Source organism: Silene latifolia, chromosome 10, assembly GCF_048544455.1.
Source record: "Silene latifolia isolate original U9 population chromosome 10, ASM4854445v1, whole genome shotgun sequence".
NCBI classification, from domain to species: domain Eukaryota; kingdom Viridiplantae; phylum Streptophyta; class Magnoliopsida; order Caryophyllales; family Caryophyllaceae; genus Silene; species Silene latifolia.
In genome coordinates, this window is record NC_133535.1 from 48,433,234 (window position 1) to 48,444,811 (window position 11,578).

Genomic DNA, 11,578 nt, shown 5'->3' on the forward strand with positions numbered 1-11,578 from the left:
AGGCAGTAGCTTCAGCTTGAAGGGCAGAACCTGCCCAAAAGAGAGACTGGCCTGTGTGAATAATGTCTCTATTCGAATCCTGAAAGAGCCAACCACCAGAAGCCTAAGATCCGTATGCCAAGAGCCATCACACTTAAGACGAATATTGTTGGAGCATAAACTATCCCCAATGAAAAAGAAAGGAGAATAGTTCTTAATTGAGGCAATCTCAGTAGAAGCCGCCAATTTGAAAGCAGCAGAGGAGGAAAGGTGACGTTTAGTAGCTAAGGAATTATTGTTAGCATCCGTCGTGGGAAGCTTGATATGCGAAGATAAATCCATAGCTTAATCAGGGAAAAAGAGCAGATCATTCCTTAAGCACCATATTCTCCATAGGGTACTAATGAAAGGAATACAAGAGTCTGAGGAAGCATCCATACTGAGGAAATTAATCAAATTAAGCACCCATGATTGAATAGAAATATTGTTGCCATTATTACTGCGAATACCTAATGGTGAGCCAGCCCAGATGTGTGACGAGACCTTCACGAAACAAATGTTCCAAGGTTTCCAATTAGTTGTCAAAAGAAGCACAAAGTTTGCAATGATAACTCGATGATAAATTTCTTTTTTTGGCTTCGCTACCAGAAGCAAGAGAGTTGAATAATAATTTCCAAAGAAATGTTTTCCATTGCCCTGAATTGGTAGATTCCATAGCCGCCTTTTGCAAAAAAAACTATAGTAGCAGCATCCATACGATTGTGATCCGTAATTGTAGCCTTGGTATCCCAAAGATGAGAAAAGGCGACCGCATATCCATTTTTGACCGAATGCCCATTTTTATTTAAAGTCCAATAAAGACTATCAGCCAAGTCTTCGGAAGAGAGGGGAAGTGAAAGAATGTAAGGGGCTACAACATCGCCACAAAGAGTATAAACGACATCAACAGTCCAAGTACCATTAGCATCTTGTAATTGGCAAACATTAAGATTTGGCTTTATACTAATTTCATGATCAGAAAGGTCAAGAAGTTGGCCTAAAGACAGGTCGTAGATCCATTTATCCTTCCAAATATCAATAAAAGATGGGCAACCAACTTGCCAAGCCAAATGTTTTCGTAACAGTTGAATACCCCAACGAATTCCTCTTTCACCCCAAGATTGAGGCCCAGTCTTAGCAAAGGAAGAGGAGAAAATAGTGCTTGAATTTATCTTAAATTTCAGTCCAAGAACTTTGCCAATCAGACTATTAGGTTAAGTCAAGATTTTCCATCCAATTTTAGTTAAGAGACTTTGATTAAGACACCAATATTACGAATGCCAAGACCACCTCCAGATTTCGAAGCATTAATGAAAAGATTACTACACCAATGAAGACTTTGTCTCATATTAGTTCCGCTCCACCAAAACCGTGAGAGTAAAGAATTAATCTTCAAACCCACACTTACTGGTATCTTAAATACCGATAGAGAGAAAAGAGAAAGCGAAGAGAGAACTGAATTGATGAGAGTGAGTCGTCCAGCCGATGATAAGTAATTATTATTCCAGCTTTGAATTCTTGAGCGGACATTATCAATAACCATAGCAAATATTTCCTTTTTCGAGGTACCAAATTAAAATCCGTATAAAGCCCAAAATACTTGCCCATACCTTTATTTCTAGGTGCCTTTAAAATTTTTAGACAATCTCGGTAGTTACGAAGAGTGTAGTTAAGACTTATAGAAACAGTAGTTTTAGCTTCATTTATGCACTGACCAGACGCTTTACCATATTGGTTTAAGAGACCCATTAGTGTCTCACAATCTTAACCCTTAGCATCCATAAAGAAAATTGAATCATCAGCAAAAAGCAAGTGAGAAATCGGGGGAGCACCTCGTGAGACTTTGTTACCTTTTATAAAATCCTTGCCTTGTGCTTCGCACAATAATTGAGATAAAACTTCAATGCACAAAGCGAAAAGATACGAGAAAAGAGGATCCCCTTGACGAATATCAGCCTTTGGTCTAAAGCATTTGCCAGATGTTCCACTGATCAAGACTTCATAAGAAACCAAAGTGACACAATTCATAATAAGTTCAACAAATTTCCTTGGAAATTTCATGGAACGTAAAGTGCATTTAATAAAATTCTAGTTCAAACGATCATAGGCCTTGCTCATATCCACTTTGACAGCAAGAAGACCTCTTTTTCCAAAATACTTATTGGAGATATGGTGCAAGAGCTCATGAGATAATAAAATGTTATCACCACTGTTACCATCACGATGAACCGTGATAGCATTACCAAATCAAACAATCGCAATTAATTACTGAAGAGTTTAGGATTTCAAGTACCTAAGAGGGGGGAGGGGGTGAATTAGGTACTATTTTAAAAATTTCAACTTGATCTTTATTGAATTAAAGCAAGTTGATTAATTATATGAGGAACAAGTGGATACATCAAATAAATCGACTCGTTAGGAGTGTATCACGTTGTTGAGAAAGATTGCTGAATTGTAAGGCAGCGGTTGATCTGACTGTTGCTTGTTTGTCTTAGCACAAGAGGTTAAGGTTACCGACCAAAAGCAACAGTATTTAGAACCGTTGTTAAAGAAAAACGTAAATCAAGTACAAATAAGATAAATGCAGCGGAAATAAAAGTAACGAGAGATCAACACGATGTTTTTGAATTGGTTCGGCCAACACTCTAAGGGCCTACGTCTAATATTCTTTTATTAATAAGTGAAGGGATCTACTTCGACTAGTTAAAACACTTACAATAAAAGGACCAACAACCTACTCCGGTTGCGACACGAGTTCTAAGACTTCTCCGTCTAGGAACTCAATACTCTAACTAAAATGTTTATAAGACCAAGTTTTCTCAAACTGATTCTATGAAAGAATTGATAAGGACAACTTATTGATCAAACGATTCTAGGTAAGAGAATGCAATACTTAAGGCAACGGTAGTGAAGACTATTGTCACTAGTAGACTTAGAAATATTTTGCAAATGAAAGAAAAGCTTTGGGTTCTTTAGAAAACAATTTTGCAAAACACTTTGAAATTCTCAGGAAAGTCTTATGAAATGAAGGAGATGAGTGCTCCTTTTATAGGGGAGCAAACTAGGATTATGAGGTCAAGACATTTGATAGAAAACAAATATTTTTGACTTTACCAAATTTGTATAAAAGGGAGAATTTTTTCAAAGGTTAAAGAAGAAAAGAAGCTTTGTTATTATCTTCAAAAGGCCTTTAAAAATCAGTCAAGGCAAGGTTGACAACCAAGTGAAAACATTTTTAGAGAAACAATTTTGGAAAGAAACAAGCTCTTCTTTCCAAAAGCCATGATAAAATGTATTGCCAATTTGAGATAAAACCTTTTGAAAGATACCATTGGAATATTCTTTTCTTAAAAAAAACCTTTCATAAATTTCATTTATCATAAATGAACATTTCAAAAATAGAAGTTTGTACTAAAGGTTTGAGTATTTTTGAAACCAAAGACTTTCTTCAAGTGACACGAGCTAAAGCAACAGTCTTGCTTACTGTTGCCTCAGTAAGCAGACCGTTGTTCAACAAACAGTCTTGATTACTGTTGCCTCAGTGCCATACTCTCTGATACGTGCATATTCTATACACTTTATTTGCAGTTTTGACACGTATTTCTATGCGTATTTGTTAGCTTAAGGCTATTATTTCTCCCGAAACGGTTTACTTTGGAATTTCTATGATTTATTGTAGGAAAGAGTGGAAGTGAGCTAAATCAAGCTTAAATCGTCCTCCGGAGGCAACTTCATGGAAACTTGGAAGATGGGAGTTCGGACTTGTTCACCTTGGGATGCGTGCATGGAGTGAAGAGGTTGTTTGGAAGAGAAAAGAAGTTACTGCACAGCGTCGTTGGTCGATCGACCAACATCTCCAGTCGATCGACCGTGGAAGTTCAAAGAGAGAGTCAAGATCGATCTTGGCCGGGTCGATCGACCAAGCCGCGAACCTGTGATTTACTTTATGCGTTAGACTTTTGAAAGCCCACTTGTAATTAACTTTTGGGGAGAACGTTTATCAGTAGAAGGCAACAATAATTTAGGTTATGCTTTTTATTATTCAACAACTGAAGTTTTTAGATCTCGTTTTGAGACAAGAAAGTGGAGACTACAGATTTGAATTCAATTGCTTCGTTCATCAATTCTTTAGTAAGCTTTAATTAAATTTCCTTCTTTTCTTATTTCTTGCCAATTTAATTCTTGTTGTTACCAATTTATTTTCAAGCAATTCAGTTTTAATCCTTTGTTTTAAATTCAATTTCAATTATGTCAATTTTATTCTTTGTCTTCAGTTTTGCAATTGTTATAGTTTTAATCATGCGTAGCTAATTATCTTGATTGGGAACGAGGTGAGCCATGGCGTAAATTAGGGTCGATTTTATTAGTATGATTTTCTTCCATATCGATCTTGTTTTCTTTTGATAAACCCATCTTGCTAGATTGAAAGATTGGTAGGTTAGGTTATCATTAGATTTGGAATTTCCTTTGAGCGAAAGCTTTGAGAAATTCTAGGGAATTAGAAGACCGTAAGGTTAAATTTGAGCATTGATCGAAAGGCTTGCTCATATTTCCTGAGACCGTATTACAGGACCTCTGCTACCTTTTTTACCTGACCTTAGCCATGGTGAACCGAAGTTCCTGATCTCCTTTTTATCTTATTTGAGAAATTTCTTATTTTGCCAATTAGCCTCTAGAATCAACCAAATTCAAAACCCCCATTTAATCGTTACTTTTATAGACTGAAAATAGCAAATAGAATTGATCTTGTCTCTCTGTGGTTCGACCCTTACTATCACTAGCTATAGTTTTAGTTCGGATTTATAAATTTAATTTTGATACAAAACGACGGTATCAAATTTTGGCGCCGTTGCCGGGGAGACGGTGTAATTCTGTTTGCTTTATTTTTAGTTTATTTTTCTTGTCTCAAGGAACTTTGGTTCCTTGAGGCCGTTGCTTACTCTTGCTTCTAGTTTTGTTTTTGCACAGTTAGAAGACAGATTTTTGGGAGGAAGGCTTGAGTACTCTCAGTTTTGCGATCATGATTACAATATATGATAATCTTCAGCCACAAGTGCAGCATGTTCCAAAGGGATACGATTTACCCACCCCTACTCATGGTCATTTCGAATTTCGTTCCTCCTATATCGATTTAGTGGAGCGAAATCAGTTTGCTGGTCTACCGGACGAAGATCCTTTGAAGCATATGGAAATTTTCACGGACTCTCATTGTTACATACATGCACTGGGGGGGGTGACCCAAGATGAAGTAAAGGGGATGATGTTCTTATACTCTTTGAAGGATTCTGCGCGAGATTGGTACCGCTACCTTGATAGGGTAGCAGCTGGAGTCACAGATTGGACATCTCTAGCATTAGCTTTCTACAAAAAAATACTTCCACTCGCAAAGACTGATGCCTGGAGAAGCAAAATTACAAATTTCCAGCAAGGACCTGATGAGGAATTTTGTGAAGCATGGGGACGTTTCAAGAGTTTGGTTCGGTCTGTCCCTCACCACGGTTTCCAGCAGTGGTACCTTTGCAACTTATTCTACAATTCTTTATATGATGACTACAAGGTTATCTTGGATGCAGCTGCAAATGATAGGTTCCAAAATAATACTGGTCAGAATAAAGGTTGGAACACTATTGAGGAGATGGCAGTCCATAGAGCTGAGTTTGGGAGTTCGCGTGGAAACTCGCGAAAGCAAAGTGATGAAATGAGTGTCGTTGCGACACTCATAGCTTCTATTATAGCCCGGCTTGAAAAGCTCGAGACTTCTAAGGTTTCCGAGAGAGAAATTGAAATTCCTGTTCATAACTCAGATGAGACCGCGGAATTGAGAGAAATAATCCGAGCTCTTTTGGTTCAAGTCACGAAAATAGAAGAAGCTGGGATTGAATCTGCAAAGAATTTTGTGAAGCAGTTAGAGAATTTAGCGGCTAACCAAGTCGCCAATTCTTCAAGCAAATGTGAGGGGCCAATTGAAACCATTAATGCCATTAATCTCCAAAGTGGCCTTTCTTATGATGGTCCCGATAAGCCAAGAGAAGACTCGGAAATCTTTGAAAAGTCGATTTAAATTCAGTGCGAAAACGAGCTCTCATCACAAGATACAATGGTCGATCGACCAACAACAATGAGCAATCGATCGACCGAATCTCGATGAAAAAGTTTCTGACCAGAAACTAATTGAACCCAGTGCATGTGGTCGATCGACCAACAATATCAGTCGATCGACTGAAGTCCCTGACGAAGGAGTTTCTGACCAGAAACTGTTCAAACCCAGTGTAATTGGTCGATCGACCGAGCCCAATGGTCGATCGACTGGGTCTCTAGCGCAGGACGCAAATCCGTCAATTAATTTGCATGATTCTATACTCTTTGATGATTTGACGGAGGTTTTAAATTTACGGAAGCCGAAGGTTGCTGATCCTACGGCCAGTGTTGCAGTTCCGTATCCGGAGCGTTTAAAGAATACTAAGCTGGAGCGCAAGTTTGGTAAGTTTTTGGAGATGGTCAAGAATCTTGAGGTAACCATTCCTTTCACTGATCTAATTACCCAGGTACCCTCTTATGCTAAATTTATGAAAGACATTTTGAATCGTAAGAGAAATTTTCATGATGATGGTGCTGTTGCTTTTGTGGAAGAATGTAATGCTCTTTTGTAAATTAACATACCACCTAAATTGAAGGACCCAGGTAGCTTTTCAATTCCTTGTACTATAGGTAATCACGAAATTGGAAAGGCCCTTTGTGATTTAGGGGCCAGTGTCAGTGTCAGTGTCATGCCATATTCTGTTTGCGAAAAGCTAAATATTGGTAGACTTAAGGTGACCGATATTACCCTTCAGATGGCAAACGGATCGACTCAGAGACCTTTTGGAGTCTTAGAGGATGTACCCGTTCGAGTGGGTAAGTTTTTTATTCCTGTCGATTTCGTTATTTTGGACATTGCGAGAGAGACGATCGATACCTATTATTTTAGGTAGACCATTTTTACATACAAATTGAGGTCGTAATAGGTGTCAAACGCGGAATCATAACCTTAGAGGTAGGGGATGACACCATTGAATTCGATCTTGCTCGTAAGGCGATGAACCTCGCGATGATGATACGTGTTATTCCGTTGATATTGTTGACGAGTGCATTTAATTATAAGAATGGAGGGAATCCTTAGCCAAGGATCCCTTAGCTGATCTAACCCGTTTAGATGAGTGTGCAGATAATACAGCGGAGAATGCTGAGGAGATAGATGTTTTGGTAGCCTCAATGGAAAGCTACGAGCTCACAGAGGAAGAAGATGAGATGCTCATAAGCCTGGCCAACGAAAATTTGGTAAACACTTGCTATACCATTGAAGCTGATTCTGCCTATGTTGTAGAGGTAAAGGTGCCAGAGCGTAAGCCACTTCCTCCTAATCATAAGTATGTTTTTCTAGATGATACGGAGCAGTACCCAGCTATTGTTAGTGCTAAGCTTAATGATGACCAGCTTTCTGCTTTGATGTGTGTTGATGTGACCATAATTGGCGCATATTTAGCCCCCGAATTAGCCTTGTTCCCATGCTTTTTAGTGCCTATTTGGGTCATTTCTTATCTTTAGTTCTTTGTTTTACATATTCTTTGAGATTTTGATCCCTTGGTAGGAAAGGAGTAAGAATCTTGCATTTTCATGGCAAAACGAGACTAAATTGATCGAATTCAATAACCAAGCATCAAGGAGAGACAAGATTAGAAGGCCTTTGTACATATTATAGTAGAAGAGCAAAGTTGAGAAAGGATCCTTGAGTCCCCAAGAAAATCCCCAAGGAATTTATGAAGAAAAGGGAAGAAAAGAAGAAGATTTGTTGCTGACTGACAATCCGAGCGGATTGTCACCAATCCGTCCGTCCCGCAGCAGCACAATCCGAGCGGCTTTGCCTTAATCCGCTCGGATTCCCCCTCCACAATCCGTCCAGATTCCCCTGAATCCGCTCGGATTCCAACGCCAGAATCCGCTCGGATTCCAACGCCAGAATCCGCCCGTCCCGACCCTATTCCGCCCGGATTCCAGCACAGCACGGATTGTCTTCTCCAAGCTACGAAGAAAGAAGCCCTTCTCTCGAAAAATACCGGCTCCTCCTTGCTCAATCTAAAAAGTGTAATTACTAGTTTAGCCCTTAGTTAACCCTAATGCATCCTCCCTAATTTCCACTATAAATACCCCATTAGTCTAATTAGAGGAGCATGTTCTTCTTATCAATAATTAGTGTAGTTAATATCAATCAAATCTCTCTTTAATATTGTAATCAAGTATTAATCAAGTTTTAATCCAAGTTTTAGTTCTTTAATCTCTCTTTTGTTCATCCTTTATTTTGGGTAATTGAAGATTATTTGGGTTATTGTTGGGAGATTGACAACCTTTCAATCAAGCATTCAAGTACTTCTTTTATCTTTGCTTTATTATTGGAATCATTAGTAGGTATAATCTCTTAATCCCTTTTAATTATTGTTAATTACTTTCATTTATTCATCATGTTTCATATTGTTGGTATGATTGACAACCTTGCTAGCATGATCAACATGATAATGAGTGAGTAGTCTCTTAGCTAGGGTTAATGGGTGATTAGGGGAAACCAACATGGGGAATGATTCATGCTTAAATTAATATGCTTTCATGTTTTATTTGCTTGCTTGTTTTGATCTTAACTCATGCACATGTTATATTTGATGAAATGCTAAGCCTATGAATCCTTGCATTTACTATCATCTTCTATCTTTTCAATGAGACTTGTAAGACATAACCCAACTCGAGTCTCATTAGAACATGCATGTTGTTGAGTAAGGAAGATTAAGTCGACTTGTAGGTGTTGTACAATCTAATCGATTCGACTCCGGGACCCAAACTTTCCTAGGATTGTAAGATATAACCCAACTCAATCCATCACAACAATAATTGCTTGCTTATAATTTGAGAACATGTTTGTATGATCATATCCCATGATTCCCCTATGATCCCATGACACCCTAGTGCCTTTAATCAATTGTTTACACCCCTTTAATTCATCTTGCTTGTTTATTTTCATTGCTATTTTAGTTTAGTGACCTTCTACATCAACCCAATTTGTGACACCCCTTAGACACCACTAGTTGCAATAGAAATCTCATTTCAATACCCGTCCCTTGGGATCCGATCTTTACTTGCCTCTTTACTAATTGTAGAGTTGTTTGTGAAGCTATAAATTGTGTTTTGATTCGACCGTGACCCAACGACCACATCTTAATTTGTGAACACTTAGCGGGATCGCATCAAAAATGGCGCCGTTGCCGGGGACGGTGTTTGTTTGATTTAGATTTCTTTTTATTGTTATTAGTTGTGTCTTTTTTCGCCTTGAGGAAGTAAAACTCCTCAAGGTTTGTTCTAATTGTTTTCGAGTTGTTTGATATTTTGCATGTCTAGAAGGTTACAAGGTGATTTGTTACCTTTTGACCGTGAAATCGAAAGAACCTTGACGAACAATAGGAGACTTGTTAGGAGGAATTTAAGAGGTATTAGTGAAGTTGTTCAACCCACTAGTGAGTTTGTCAATCCTTTCGCAATAGAAGGAGAAGAGAACCCATTACACAATACCCCACAAAATCCACCTACAATGCCAAAATTCTCGTCACACTCCGTACCCACCGAGGAGAATCTACCAAATGGTACTCCTACACCGCAACATCTAACCGGAAATTTTATTGCCAAGTCCGCCTTCATCCAATTAGTTGAGAGGAGCCAATTTGGGGGGATGCCTAGTGAGGACCCTCATTCTCATATGGAAACCTTTTGCGACTATTGTGATGCTATCTCTCAAACGGGCGTGACTCAAGACCAAATTAGATGGGTCTTATTTCCTTTTTCCTTAATCGGCACCGCGAAGCAATGGTTGAAGGGCCTTGATAAGGCCACCCTTGGAATAGATTCTTGGAAGAAGTTGGCTCTAGCTTTCTACAAAAAAATTCTACCCACCGGAAAAGACTAACATGCTAAGAGCTCAAATTACGGGTTTTAAGCAAAGGGATGAAGAGTCTTTGTATGAAGCTTGGGAGCGGTTCAAGGGAATTTGTCGCTCATGTCCTCACCATGGACTTAGCGAATGGTTTTTGGTACAACAATTTTGGAATGGTTTATATGAATATTCTAGGAACATTCTCAATATGGGATCAAATGGAATGTTCACCGAAGTTGATGACAATCAAACATGGAACAAGATTGAGGAAATGGCGGTCCATAACTCACAATATAGTAGACCTCGCAAGGCTACTAGAGGAGGAAAGCATGAAGTGGACTCCGTTACTCAATTGGGTGCTCAACTTAGTGCTCACATTGACACAATCAACTTGAAGTTTGAACAAGCTATGGCTAGACTTGAGGAAAACTCAAAATCATCAAAGCATCATGTTAATGCCATGACGACATCCTCATCAATCCCAAGTGGGATATGTGAGAATTGTGGAACTTTGGGACATGACCAAGGTGAATGTAGGGGAACAAATGAACAAGTGAATGCTTTCCAAGCATACAAGAGTGGTACCCCTTATTCCAACTTTTACAATGAAAACACCAAATTCCATCCAAATCTCTCATACAAAAGCCAAAATGTTCAAAACCCTCAAACAACATACACTCCACCACCCATAAGAAACCAAAATCAAAGACCCTTTTACAATCAAAACCAAGGTTACCAAAATCAAAATCCATACAATCACCAAAATGACCAAGGTTTTGATGTCCAAAAAGCGGTCCTCCAAATGCAAAAGAATCAACAAGAATTTTTCACTCAAATGCAAAAAGATAGCCAAGCAAAGGAAACCACCATCAACAACATTCTAGCTCACACCAAGATGTTGGAAACACAATTGACTCAACTAGCATCTTCAAGCTCACAAAGACAAAAGGGGCAATTACCACCTCAAAGTAATCCCCATAGACATGAAACAGTTAGTGCCATTCACTTGAGAAGTGGCACAAGGTATGAAGCACCGAAGAAGCAAGTTGAGGATGAAGTTGTGGAAGCTAGTGAAAAGGAAGAAATTGTGCAAAACTCCAAAGATGGAGAATCATCAAAACAAGAAAGTTCAAAGAAAAATGAAGACAAGGCCAAGGAGAAGGAGCCCATTGTGATTAGACTCCCTTTTCCAAGTCGTCAAGCCAAGCCCAAATTTGATGATCAACTTGGAAAATTCAAGGAAATTGTGAAGAATTTGGAAGTCTCAATTCCTTTCACGGAATTAATCAATCACGTGCCGTCTTGCCTATGCGAAATACATGAAAGATATCCTCACAAAGAAGAAGTCGATCCGGAAGCTTGAGACTATCGCCTTCACTAAGGTGAGTAGTGCAATACTTCAAGGGAGTTCACCTCCAAAGTTAAAGGATCCGGAAGCTTCTCAATACCGTGTGTACATTGGCGACACAACGATCAACAAAGCCTTATGTGATCTAGGGGCTAGTGTGAGTGTCATGCCGTACTCGGTGAGTAAAAGGTTGGGGATGGGAGAGCTTAAATGCACCAACATCACACTCCAAATGGCCGATAGATCGACGAAGACACCGTTAG

The 11,578-nt window shown here is 38.9% G+C and overlaps 2 non-coding genes across 2 annotated transcripts; both read right to left on the reverse strand.

Moving 5' to 3' along the window:
- Positions 1–5,411: 5,411 nt before the first annotated feature.
- Positions 5,412–5,520, reverse strand: LOC141609669 (small nucleolar RNA R71). The gene has a single exon (XR_012527590.1). It is a non-coding gene; the product is annotated as a small nucleolar RNA R71 (small nucleolar RNA).
- A 4,481-nt stretch (positions 5,521–10,001) lies between these two features.
- Positions 10,002–10,108, reverse strand: LOC141610081 (small nucleolar RNA R71). Its single transcript, XR_012527975.1, has one exon. It is a non-coding gene; the product is annotated as a small nucleolar RNA R71 (small nucleolar RNA).
- Positions 10,109–11,578: the final 1,470 nt, after the last annotated feature.